We start from the raw sequence: 14,813 nt of genomic DNA on the forward strand, positions 1-14,813 counted from the left end.
GCCCTGTACGTTTAAGTTTAGCATACAGCACATTTGATCTTTGTCCAGGAGTATTAATGCGACATAGATAGAAAGAAAGAGAAATTGATATCTCCATGGGGGGAATTGGCCTCCATCATTCATGGGATTTTTATATAGGATAAGACATCTCACCATCAAACATGTAGAATATACCAGCACCATCCAAAGTACTCAGTAAACAGAAGGGTTGATCTCTGAAAAATATAACTCTGTGCACACATTACTATGCGACACAAGGGCAAGGTTGTATGTTATTCCATCTTTTCTCTTGGATCCTCCCCCTTTAACCTAGTGACCTCTGTATACAATGCAAGTGGTTCTAAGGTCCTCAGTGGCAACTGTCTATTCCCATACCAACCCTGCAGCTAGAGAAATAGTTGTTGATGTTATATAAACACAAGAGGCAGCCAATAGTTTCCACAGTTCTAGGGTCTTCCTATAAATCAACGGATCCTGGAGTCTGTGAAATGAAACACTTTGTATAAACCAGACTGAAAGAACACATAAAAGCCAAGACATTCTACTGTAAAAAAAGAACAGACATAAAGCTGAGCACTGGCTGGATGTAAAGGAATAGAACAAAACTGATTTGTGTTCCATGGTCTCAACCACTTCATTTTGACTGCTCCACAGAATCATGGACAGCTTATCACTCAACATAAATCCTCCAAGAAACAAGAGACCCGCGGGTCTAGCGCTCACCTGAGTATCGCAAGTTCACCTTTCACGCAGTCACTAATCTAAATTATTCACAGCTCTACTACAATTTGACCAGGCATTCTCAAGTAGAAGATGAAAATGTACAATAAGGGCCCAAATTTTGAAGATTCCTTAATTTGGGGGGATTGGGGCCCCCTGGGGCCCTCTGGGTGTGGCATGGTGCCCATTTTGAAAAATTGAGATCCTGACCCCCTAGGGATGCTACCTGCCAAGTTTGACGAAAATCCATCATGAGGTTTTCAGGAAGAAGATGAAAATGTACAATTCAGGCCCCCATTTGGACCTTCCCACCCCCCCCCCCCACCCCAAGAGGGGCACCCCTGGATCTGCTATGAACAAACTTGAAACTACAGTCATTAATGTACTCACTCATAGTATTATCTTAGCTCTATAACTTCTGATTCTAAAGAAGATTTTTAAAGATTCCTTCATTTCGGGGGGTTTGGGCCCCCCTGAGGGCCCGCTGGGTGGGGCATGGTGCCCATTTTAACAAATTGAGATCCTAACCCCCTAGGGATGCTACCTGCCAAGTTTGATGAAAATCGGTCTTGGGGATTTCAAGAAGAAGATGAAAATGTAAAAAGTTTACGCACGATGCACGACGGACGACGCACGACGGACGCCGGACGAAGGGCGATCGCAATAGCTCACTTGAGCCTTTGGCTCAGGTGAGCTAAAAATGGCAAAGTTTAATACAAACCTTGCGTGACCAGATGGTGAAGAGTATACCTACATAACAACTGTACAGTGGAATGCAGAGGCAGAGCAACCAATTTACTTCAAGCTTTCTTGACTATGCATCAAAAAATTCTGCTGAAACTTGACTACAGTTAACACAAGCAGTAATCATTTCAATGGGCAGGGCAATTAGCTACTAAGTACTTGGAATACTTACATGACATGTGACTTTATATCTAGGTTGTGTGTGTACTCATGTGTACAGTGTTACATGTGTAGCATCTTGATGTACATGTAAGAAAGCATATTATGGGACAATGAAAATACCTTTCACAATATCAACCATATAAAACCTGTCTAAAATGACCACCAGTCTATAAACACCATATTTTGTGTTTCCATTGAGAATGAGAGGTCATTGCAGACAGGCTTGACTCTATGTGTATGTGTGTGCATGTGTGTGTATATCGTCGCTGGGGTGACAAGACCTTGTATCTCAAATTTTGGTGAAAGTAACTTTTTTGCAATAGTGGTCAAATAATCGGCTAAGTGATGTCCTGTCCAAATCCCAGCTGTCTTACCCCAAAAATGAAGCCACCACGGCATGTCAAAGGAACGGCTATCCCATTCAGTATAGTGCTTTGGCCGCCATGTTTTTTGGCTCTCCTGAACATTTGACATTTTTGAGATACGAGGTCTTGTCGCCCCAGCAACGATATACATGTACACTGTAGAAAGCACACTACCAGTTACGATCTATGTGTACTATGTGTGATGATCTGCCTTGATCTGCTCTATGAATCTAAAAATTTGAAGTAAAAGCCACTTTAACATTGCTCAATTTTTAGTACCAATGTACCTTGGTATAAATGTTTCCCTGTTCTACCAGTGAGCACACCACAGTACACACCAAACTTCCCCTCTTGAGGACCCTAGGCAGCTTGAATAGGACAGGTCATCCAAGGTTAGTCAAATGCCTAAGGCACCTGCGAAGCAAAGACACATACACACACAGACACACAAACAATCTAGCATGTTTTCTATGAACATTGTTGTTCTTCCCTTCCCCCCCCCCCCCCCCATCACCACCACCATTGATCTACTTCTGTATTACTCTATGTTCTCACTCCTTCAGCAGTGAATGCAGCTACAGTATAATGAATGAAAGCCAGCCATGGTCACTCTATTGTCTGTTGGTATAAAAGGGATACAAAGCAGCCAAAAATTTCAACCTTCAAGCTCCCTTCCCCCACTTGTGAGATAAAAGACACATCACGTTTCAGCTTCTCAAGTCATCATCACCAGCTTTAGCCTAAAATGATTAAGGTTCACTGTCTACAAAGAGAGAAGATGTCTACAAACTTTCCTTTGTGAATCTTCTCCCATCCCCTTCCCTCATCTACTTACATTTTTGGAAGTACAGTGTACTAACACAGCCAGCTATACATGTAGACTTGCCTGGCAATCACTGAACACAACCTGCTCTGTGTACAGGTTACTCCCATTTTTAATAGTTACTCATATATTCTAGTAAGGTATAAATGTGTCATGTATAAATCCCCCCAACAAAAAAGAAATAAAAGAATATTACCTACTCTCATAGTGAGAGGTATTCAGTCCTTGGACACCTTGCTCCAGATACGACAATTCTACTATCAGTATTCAAGACACATTCATGGCATCCTACATGTACATGTAGGTGGTGATGAATGCACACACACGTAGATTCCAAGATAACCTTTGTAACTTTCCATACACTTGGCAGATTTCGAAATAAAATATATATCTATGACAAAATGCATTTCAAGGAATGTTCTTGTACAATACGTAGAAACAAAAAATGAAGCTAATAATCAATGTGGTATAGGCCTACATAAAACATTCTTTCACAGCCTACAGCTATTCTTATAGAACAAAGATCTGCTCAGGCCTGTCTATTGTTATACCTCACTTTACAATCATCAGAATTCAAGGGTAACGGTGCGCTGAACTACAAAAGTGGGTCACGTGTTTGTAAATACATAAGATCTCATTGTATAATGGGAGTTTCAGGTATTACATGCATTTATGAGATTCTCACATTATTTCATGATACATTGTATTTGCATCTGTATGTTATTGTCTGTATAAGTGACCTACTTTCTCATATTCCTAGTTACCGGGTACTGTAAGTTTCGAAACTTGCCTTAATTTCCTTGGGAAAGAATATGCTTGCTAATGCCTTCCACTAATTTTTCTTCACGACATCAGTCCTCGTTTAAAGAGGAAATCCACCCTAAAAATAAATAAACTGTAAAAGAAAGAAAAAAATCTCCCTACGGAAAGCTCATAAAATGACAACTATATGACATTTTGGAATGTCACATTTCTTCAGAAAATATTTCTTGTCCAGTCCTTATAAATATTTAAATGATCAAATTGATGACGTCATGCCTTCACAATTGTTCATTAAATGTTATAAATGAAATTCACAATTTTTTTTTTTTTTTTAGATAACAGTTAAAGCATATTCCAATACCAAAATATATCTGAGTTAACATTTGAAGAGTTTGTTTGCAAAAACCGATAAGTTCATATTTGCCAAATGGAGATACAATGTATTTGCGATTAAAGGTCAAGAAAAATAAATAGAATAATAAGAAAATTTTTGCTTCTTTTGACCGTAACTTCAAAAATATACCTTTATATGTAGTGACCAATATATCATTTAAAAGATTTTATTTTGTACTTTATGACAGAGATCGTACTTCAAAATCTTCAAAAATGGACTTATCGGTTTTTGCAAACAAACCCTTCATTTGTTCTTTTTTATTTTGGGTGGTTTCAAGGCATATTTTACATTCATACAGCTGAAATATGAGATTTTTGTCATGTCTGTAGGAAATGATCAAGAAATTGTGAGAGCATGACATCATCAACTTGCTGATTTGAATATTCATGACTCTTTAAAAGTGTTTTTTTTTTTAATTGTGTAATTTTGAATTGTCATAACTTCCTTAGTTCTCATCAGATTTTGACCATTTTTGCCCTGTTCTGCAGGGAATATTTTTTTCTTTCTTATGAAATTGATAAAATTTTGGAGTGGATTTTTTCTTTAATCAAGTAGACAGCAAGCCCACCACCTGCTGATGATGGGGCTGCTGCATGAAGTGAAACATTCAAATGTGTTATGAACTTGACTCATTTTCCATGTGCATTTATGTCATTTCTCATTCATTAATGCACTAAATCATGGATTGTAAATTGAAGTGTGCCAGTTTGTGTGAATCCTGCACTTACCTGAACTATAACAAAAGTATTTAGTTCCTAGTAATTGGGGTTATTGGGAAAATTAATTGCAAACATTCTGTAAAACTGGAAAACCACCCAATTCACTTTTCATGCTGGGCCAATCAAGGGAAACTGACATGAAGCTGTTCATAATATTGCTGATTTGTTTTAAAAATTCAATATCTCCCCGATGATAGGAAATAATATTTTTGCTATATAGTTAAGGCAAGTGCACAATTCACACAAACTGCCACACTGCAATTTTTAACCTAAGTTTACACTAATGAATGACCAACAGTATAAATGCACAATGTCCATACAGCCATCAGCTGGTGTACTTGGTTACAGTGTGCACACAGGGAGAGAGCACTGTCACTATGCTCACACTCACTGTTTGCTGAAGCCAAGATCACCAAGGCTAAGTTGCAAGCAGAGCCACGCCTCTGAAGCATGGACAGTAGGGGCTCCCGTAGTAAACAAACTGGGCTGAATCTCTCAAAAGAGATTCATGTGTGCATACATGTGTGTATTTATGTGTGTACATGTATGTGTTACATTTCTACTTCTTTGAGTATTGTGTCTTTTACGAACAAGTGACATAAAAATGTCATTGTTCTGTCTCAGGTACCAGGGTAAACAGTCCGGAAATAACTGGCTTGAATCTGGATATTACCAGCTTAGTTTCGAAGAGCTCTCAGTCTCATACAAGGTAGATGTACCAGAAATCATTACTTCCCTGTTCTACACATGACTTCAGAGTCAATGTGACTTGATATGATATCAGCTTGTGACCTTCCATCACATGCTACACTCCTACAGTAGCCTAACGTATACCCTACATGACTGTGTATGTAACTGAATGCTGTGTATGACTAGGCAGTTCATTGAAACCAGCATAATACAGTACAGACAGTAGAAGAAATGACAGCTGCAAGCAAAAGTACTATTGGAATAGTGCTTTCAATTGGGACATAAAATCTGCCATGCCTTTCAAATCAATCATACTACACAAGAGATGATAAACTAATATTTGACTAGTTAACTGCAGTATTGAAGTTCATGGATATTTGACCTTCAGAACAAACATCAAATTCATCTGTTCCTCCTGAATACACCATAATACTTGAAATTCAGCTAGCATACATTACAGTAGATGTAGCAATGTCAATTAAATGCAAGACAACTTTCTAGACCTTGCAAGTGATTGACAAATTGCCCTACACTGATGTAAGTAAGCACTGAATTGATCAGTGTTTTAGTAGTAGCCATGACAAAAAAAATCATGGGCGTACATACTCGAACAGGATTCGAACCTACGAACTCCTGATCACCGGACAGGCGTCATCTCCACTAGACCGTCGAGCTTTCGCCCGACAGCAAGTGTTGGTTCTAATCCTTATAACGTGCAGCAGTTACTGCGTACCGTATTCAAATTCATGAAATTCTTCTGTCGAGATGTTTTCATTGCAACTGATTGACAAATTGCCCTACATCGACGTAAGTAAGCACTGAATTGATCGGTGTAGTAGTAGCCATGATAAAAAAATCATGGGCATACATACTCGAGCAGGATTCGAACCTACGACCTCCTGATCACCGGACAGGCGTCATCTCCACTAGACCTCGTCAAGAAGAAACATAAAATAAAGTTTGAGGGCATTGGAAATAAAAAAAATTAAAAAAAAGTATCACATGGTCTAAGTCATTACACTGCATCAAGATGTTATCCTTCGAAATGCACTTGTGGCAGAATATTTTGAAAACATTTCACAACGTGGTAACATCCATGATAACATTTTGATAGAACTCTGTTTAAACTTGGCCCGCATTAGATGGTGTGCACAGTACTTTGGTATGTAAGCCTGCCATTATCAAAATATCTCCATGCTGACATATTGCTTTCTTTAAATTCTTGCATATAAATTGTACACTGGATATTACATACAAGTACCAAACAAGGTGGTGAAACTTCACCTGTATACCAGTGGCCTTTTTTCATAGGTCACTACAAGTGTTATTCCATCCCTCTCTTTTAATTGTATAAAAGAAACTGTACAAGGCATATTTTGTATAACTACTAATATTTTGGTTTCTTGTCATCTTACTTTTGGAGGTGGGTTATGGGCTACAATAGACTGCACTAAACTTGAGTAACTGTACATCTGCACACCTATGTGTAAGGCACACACATTATGTAAGCTACACATTTCTTTTTCCTCTTTCCGTGGGGGTGTGGGCTGACCACTGAAGGGGTCTGGCTGTTTGCATCCAGCAGACCAAGTTACAATTTCTTCCAGCAACACTGCATATTGACACAATATTTCACATTTAGAGGCTTATCTGTGCAAAGAGCATTTTTGGAGAAATAATTTTACGATTTCATAAAATGAGCTCCTTTGTGATCTCCATTTACAAATTGAACACAATTGGTGCATAACATAGCTTTTATGAATACATGATATGTGTGCAGTATGAACTCAGATGAGTGATTCTTTTTATTATCTATCCACTTGACAGTCTGGAGATGAGAAGTCCACAAGAACACATAGTATTCATGGACCTCCTCCTCCCCCCCCCCCCCCCCCCCCCCCCCCCCCCCCCCCCCGTTCGTCCATAAGTCAAACAGGTTTCTATGAACAAAGTAATGCGATAGCCTCTATCACTGGGTTACCTTTGATCCCAATATCTTTATTTGGTCCTTCCTTCCTCTTTAGACTCTACATAAATGGGTTTGTAAGGAGTCACTGATAGTATGCAACATGGAACTTTGAAATTCAATATTTATCAACGCTCTCCTTACAGCTTTCAATGAAAGAAAAAACTAGCATGGAGATATATTACAAGAATACACACTGAATGAAGTGATCATGAAAAATTGAACATAATTTATCTTTATAACAACCTAGGTCATCTATTGTGTATCTGTTCTCTTCCACTCTTGGCTCAGTGCCACATTTCCCAGCTTTCATGTGTTAAAATGCACAGTACAATCAGACTAGCAGTCAACCCCGATTCCACACTAGATTGAGATCACCTAGCATACCGCACATGACGACATGGCTTACATGGAATATCATTCAGCACAGAAGCTTCTTGAAATGTCAGACAGCAAACAAATATAAATGCCTCTATGAGGCCTTGATTACCAACTTCAAGAATCTATTGCCCCAGTACACATATCTGACATCTGTAAAGAAGGAGGCTATTTTTCAAGGGATAGTTGATGATGATGCCTTTATGAGATCAAGGTTCCTTCCACATAAGTCAACCTCTGCAGCCTATGCATTGGAACACTTTCTGAACCATATCATTAAAAAACAAACAAACAAACAAACAAACAAACAATATATTGGCAATAATAACTGCTTCCTTGATATGACACGACTAGTTTTGTAAGCACCACTATTCGCTCTCCAACAACCAACTTTCATTCTTTTCAATCACCTTTCTGGAACACTGTCAGTTGTTTTGCATTCCATAATTACAGTATATACCAAAATAAACTTTGCGTTAATCAACATTAACGTTTCATTAACGCAAGCGCTTTCACCTGAATCGTTAGTAACGCAAAGTAACGATCGGGAAAATTAACGTTTGTAGTAACGATGAGTAACGATGAGTAACGATCCGTATCGCAAATTAACGATGTTTCGTTAAAATTAACGATAGGTAACGCAAGAACTCACGCGAGATTTTGGTTTTGTAACGAGACCTGGTGAAAGGACGACGTAGCCCCTGCCGAGTGTAGCGATTTAGCGTAGTCTTTTCGCGAATCGAATCACGATTTCGCGCATTGTTAATTTGCGACCGGCGTCACCAAAAACGCACACCGGGCCGCCAAAAAAGCCGGATGTTTGCCTTGAGTTTTGAAAATGAACAGCGGTAACTATCGGCTCCGTAAGCTGCTAGAATAAATGTCAGATGTTTGCCCTTAATTTTGGAAATGAATAACGGCAATATTCGACTCCGTATTATACAAAAATAAACGTCGGATGTTTGCTTATACTTTTGGAAATGAATAATGGTAAGATTCAGCTCCGTACGGTGCTGAAATTAATGTCAGATATTTACCTTTACGTTCGGAAATGAATAAGGATGAAATACGGCTCCGGAAGATGCTGAAATAAATGTCGAATGTTTGCTTTGACGGTCGAATATAAATGATAATGATATTCAACTACGTACGATGATAGAATAAATGCCGGAAATTTACCTTTACGTTCGAAAGGAAATAACAATAATATTCAGCTCCGGAAGATGCTAAAGTAAATGTCGAATTATCCCTTTGGCGTTCGGAAATGAATAACAATAATAATCAACTTCGTACAACGATGAGATAAATGTTGGATATTTGCTTTTACTTTCGGAAGTGAATAGCAACAACATTCGGCTCCAGAAGATGCTGAAATAATTGTCAGATAATTGTTTTTACGCTCGGAAGTGAATAACAGTAATATTTTGCTCCATACGATGCTAAATAACTGTCGGATGTTTGCTTTTATGTTCGAAAGTAAATAGTAATAACGATCAGCTCCGGAAGATGCTAAAATAAATGTTGAATGTTTGCTTTGGCGTTCGGAAATGAATAACAATAGTATTCAACTCAGTACGATGATGAAATAATTGCTGGATGTTCGCTTTTACGTTCGAAAGTAAATGGCAATAACATTCAGCTCCGGAAGATACTAAAATATATGTCGAATGATCCCTTTGACGTTCGGAAATGAATAACAATGATATTCAGCTCCGTATACAAATACGACGATGAAATGCCGAATGTTCGCTTTTACGTTCGAAAGTAAATAGTGCTCAATAACATTCGGCTTCGGAAGATGCCAAAATAAATGTCAGATGATTGCTTGAACGTTCGGAAGTGAAAAGCAGTATGACATTCTGCTCCATAATTAAGATGCTAAAAAAATATCAGACATTTGCTATTTAACATTTCGAAATGAATAACAATAACATTCAGTTGCGTTTGATGTTAAAGTAAATGTCGGATGTCTGCCTTGACGTTTGAATGTGAAAAACAGTATAACATTCGGCTCCGTTACGATGCTGAAATATGTCAGATGATTCATTTCACTTTCGAAAGTGGACAGCAGTGACATTCGGCTCCTTCGATCATAAAATGAATGTCGGGTGTTTGCTTTTGAATTTGGAGATGAATAACGGTAATATTCAGCTCCGTACGATGCTAAAATAAGTAACAGGTTGTTGTTTGTACGTTTGGAAATGATTAACGGTATCAATCGGCTCATAGATGATAAAATAAAGAGCGGATGTTTGCTTTCACGTCCGGAAGGTGTTAAAATACTTGTAAATGTTGGATGATTGCTTGAATTTCCATCAGAAATAAATAACGGTAACTTTTCCCTCTTTACGATGCTAAAACAAATGTCGGATGTTTACAATGTCTGCAAATGCTCCCACTTTCTCATTTCACTCACTTCAGTAATACTTGATATTTATTTTTCTATGTTTAGGACCGGTAGTTTTGCTTGTTTGTTTTTCTTTTCGGGCCACCACAAAATAAAAATCAATCATTTTGGTGGCCCGATCGGGCCACCGAAAAAAAAGTTAGTGTGGAGCCCTGGCCTTTTGTGGATAAAGTGTCTTGCTGAAAGGCAAATATCGCGGGCTTCGAGGGGATTGAAACCGCGAACCCGTACCATTAAATTGATTCTGATTTTACTTGTATTTGACGGTCAACTTTAGATAGCTTTTTTTTTTTTTTTTTTTTTCCGATACAGCTGGGGCTCCATGCGCATTTATTTACAACAACAGTATAACTTGTAATCGGAAGACGAACAGAAAGAATGTCAGCACCAGGAGTAATCGCATCGGGCCGAAAGGGGAAAAGGAAAAGTAATATATCCTGAATCTACCCCCCCCCCCACATCGACAAGACAAATGAAAAAAAAAAGAAAGAAAAGAAAATGAATTGACCCACATGACGCATAATTTTGGAAAATCTGCGGGATATTCGTTATTTCATTTTGCTGTGTTCAAACTATACACCAGTATAGCTTTTCGAGTGTGATCTTAATGCGAATGAATGTTCTATGGACTTTAAGTTTATAATGCGAAAGAGGGTAACTAAACAACAATTAATGAAATTGATAACGCCAAACAATAGGAAATTTTAGAGTGCAAGAAAAATAAGACGTCCCGGAAGTACGCCAGACATCATAATTGCTTTTTTTGTTCCTTTCTAGCTCCACAGCATCACCTAGGAAAATCGATTTGACCAAGAACAAAAGCGCGTCCCTCTTTTCTTCCTGGGCAATTACCCCGGACCCTTCCCCTGGCCCTAATCCTAACCATAACCCAAACTCCTCACCCTAAACCTAACCCTAATCTTTACTCTAACCTTACCATTAACCAGTATTCGGGGGAGGGGGGGGGGGGGGGTAATTGCCCTCTGGGGTTAATTGCCCGGATTAGGTTGCAACACACAACAAAAACCTCTTCCCTAGCCCTACACCTTCCCGATCTCCGTGTGTTGTCAGGTGAAACGACATGTTCAAATACAAGAATAAAACAACAGTAGGTATTGATTGAAACTCGACACCCATTCATGCCAGCCAGGCCAGGCTGAAATGTAACTTCAAAGCACATTCCGACAGCTGGCTGGCAAAACCACATGGCAAAGGAATTTGCGCGCGCGTGTGGATTGCTCAATAAAATTGGAGGGCCTGGGAGCGGGAAAACAAGGGTGATTACTGAGTAGTCTGAGTTATCAAAAGCAGACCTTTCGAACAATTGCAAACGTCATGATACTATTTTGTCTTCCTTTTGGACTGAAGAAAAAATCACAAAGACGAGTTGAGTACACGTTGTATCACAATTTTTTACATAGCCATGCAAAACGATTACTACTCAAGTCTTGACAAGAAGAATCAATATTCCAAGACAAATACAAAGCAGCCTCGGGTACTGACGGTGACAAGAAACGCCACGCATTCACGATGCACGTTGGGGAGCAACAGAGAGGTGGGAAGAGACTCTTCCCGCCTCCCTGGGAGCAACATGGAGTTGGCAGGGAGGGGTGATCCTGGAGTTTGTGAGAACTTCCCGATACTCCGTGACAACAGGGAGGTGGAAGAGAGACACTCCACCTCCCTGGTGACAACACGATTGTGACGATCTCAAAGCATGGACCCTACCACGCCCAGCAAATCTGCGTGCTATTTCTAAAAATTTGAAGGAACTTTGTCTCTGATCTGTTGAGTTGTTTTTGCTGAATATCAGGAGCTTTTCATGCCTGACGTTCAAATGGATGGTTGCCAAAAATTTCATAATCTATAAATCTGTCAGTAATTTATTTTAGGCTGTTGATGCTGCCGTAAAAACATTAGAAATTTCATAGGAACTAGTCAGGATAAAGAAAAAAAAAATCTCCGCACAAAACAAATACAAGTATTTTTTATTGTCATAGCTAGTCAAATTTGTGTTATACAGATATGATTAAAGCAATAGGTATAGTATTAACTATTGTATTACAAGTAGTAACACTTTCATGGTAAGTTTGACGTTTTAAACGGCTATATTAAGTTAACAAAAATCGCAGGAGATTTTTTTTTTTTAAAAGGAGTGCAACCATTTCTAAACGTGAAGGCATGTTTCATGAAAGGGGAAAAAAGAATCAACGTTTGTAATCCTGGGTCTTCGACTTGAGCTATCTTTAATTAAACATTCCTTCTCTGTTCATCTCCAAGACCCCAGACTGTTCATGACCTCCGAGAATGCGCCAGTACGCGCGGTTTCTTCTGTTGATTGGTCTCTCTCTCTCTCCACCCCTCCCCATTCCCCACTCTGGCACCTTGGCATCGTGGGATTTTTCATGTTTCTGGGTAAACTTTCATGTGAAGCGTGCCTATCAAGTCACCACTTGACTCACCTGCTGGCAGTGTAATAATGCGAGCAGAAAGTGGTAGACATGTTCTTCTGCTGCAGCTACTTTTACTGCCGAAATACTCGGCTTTGTCACCACACACTACCACCAGTTATTCGGCGAGACACACGTTGTGACTTTGTGTATTGGAATATAAATGGACTTTTGCACCTTCCTGAATTGAGTAAGTGTCTGACAGTTGTTGAAATCGTGACATTGCTAACGTTAGACAGTCGGCGTTAGTTTTAGGCTTGCGTATGCGTGATTTCATGGGTTCAATGTTCGATGGAATATGCTGGCTGTGGGGAAAAATGTGGCTTCGAAATTTTTGCTTGCCCGATTCCATTGACTGCGCCCATGAGTACAAATTTGACGACCATGACAACACGACATTGCCAGGGGAGTTCTGCTCAACTACAAAATCTTTTCGGCATTTGATATCGCTATTTAAATGCCTTCCGCCGGCAGGAATTGTCCGTAGTAAATATTACGAACGACAGTTACTTAACCGAGGCATCTCCGAGTCTCGCAATTTCCGAGATTTCTTGCCAGTCCACATGACAAGTCCGCTAACGCAAGATCTAAAAATTAACGCACAGTAACGATCTGTAACGCACAGTAACGATCTGTAACGATCTGTAACGATCATTCACGCACGGTGATCGTTAATTTTGTAACGCAGAAAGATTAACGCAGTAACGATCGGCGCTTGCGTTACACGTAAATTTAACGCAAAGTTTCTTTTGGTATATACTGTACAGCACTGGTTCAGGGATTTTTTTTTTTCAATACAAATACTAGTAGTATGAAGTCAAACACAGTAATGGGTTGCATCAGGGAGGTGGAAAGAGACCACTTCCCTGATTGCATACTACAGGTAGATATGTACATGTACATGGTACTTCTCAAACTGTTTGCATATTATATCTGCTGTTGGTTCGATAATGCATTGCAGCAAATCTGGCTCTTCAAACATTGATTAGTTTAAAGGACAAGTTCACCTTCATATACATGTGGGTTGAGTGAATGCAGCAATATTAGTAGAACACATCAGTGGGGGTTTGAGGAAAATCGGACAATCCGTTAAAAAGTTATGAATTTTTAAAGTTTCTGCTCAGTCACGGCTGAATGAGAAGACTACTATGGCTTGTGATGTCACATGTGTACAACGGTATAAAGAAAGTATAAAGAAAATTCAACATATTTTCACTTTTCTCGCATAGCAAAAGAACACTCGACTTCTTTCTTTCAGAAGACAAGGGGAATAATATCATCCTAAACATATATCAGTAAACAAGTCCAAGAAATGTGTACTTATTCAAAAAGTAAAGTTTTGTGAAATTCTCTTTTCATTTTCGTTATATTGTTGTACGCATGTGACATCACACACTGTAGTAGTCTTCTCATCCAGCAGTGATTGCGCAGATACTTTAAAGATTCATAACTTTTGAATGGATTGTCGGATTTTCCTCAAACTTTCACTGATGTGTTCTATTAATATTGTTGCATTCACTCAATCAACATATATATGAAGGTGGACTTGTCCTTTAAGCATCAGTTTCATGGAACATTTGTGGCATGAAAAATCATTCCCACTATCACACCTTCATCTTCATCCAGCCACTTTAGTCAAAGGTCTCTCCTACTATTTCATGGCTGCTATTTTTTCCCTCTTTACAGTAAGCTTTAAAGGGGAAGGCTAGTAACTGATCAGTGGGAATCAGTGGAAATGCTGGGAGATGATTGTTCCAATCCTTATGGGATTCATTCAAGAGTTCATTGTATATCTATTGTTGTGTGAAAATGATTTGCTTCAGAATGGTCTCATATTCAAGTAATGTGCAGTTTAATGCTTCCAGGTTAGCGTCCCTGGTCAGTGACGGAGCATTAATCTGCACATTACTTGAATATGAGACCGTTCTGAAGCAAATCATTTTCACACAACAATAGATATACAATGAACTCTTGAATGAATCCCATAAGGATTGGAACAATCACCTCCCAGCATTTCCACTGATTCCCACTGATCAGTTACTAGCCTTCCCCTTTAAGAGTATTTACACTGTATAATATAAATCTAATCAGAGGTAACATGTGGCATTATCACATTATTCATCTTCATGGGTTATACCATCTGAAAGGGTGACAGTGTACATGGAATTGTCACAATTTCTACTCTCTAATTTAGCACTGGTGAAAACAGTGCAGATCAACTGCATTTACAGTT

General features: G+C 39.0%; 1 protein-coding gene across 4 annotated transcripts in view; it reads right to left on the reverse strand.

The window, feature by feature from the left end:
* The window catches only part of LOC140242053 (uncharacterized protein ZK1073.1-like), an 81,214-nt gene that overhangs the window by 40,485 nt on the left and 25,916 nt on the right, over positions 1–14,813 (reverse strand). The window lies entirely within an intron of this gene.

Source organism: Diadema setosum, chromosome 18 (assembly GCF_964275005.1).
Source record: "Diadema setosum chromosome 18, eeDiaSeto1, whole genome shotgun sequence".
Taxonomy (NCBI): Eukaryota; Metazoa; Echinodermata; class Echinoidea; order Diadematoida; family Diadematidae; genus Diadema; species Diadema setosum.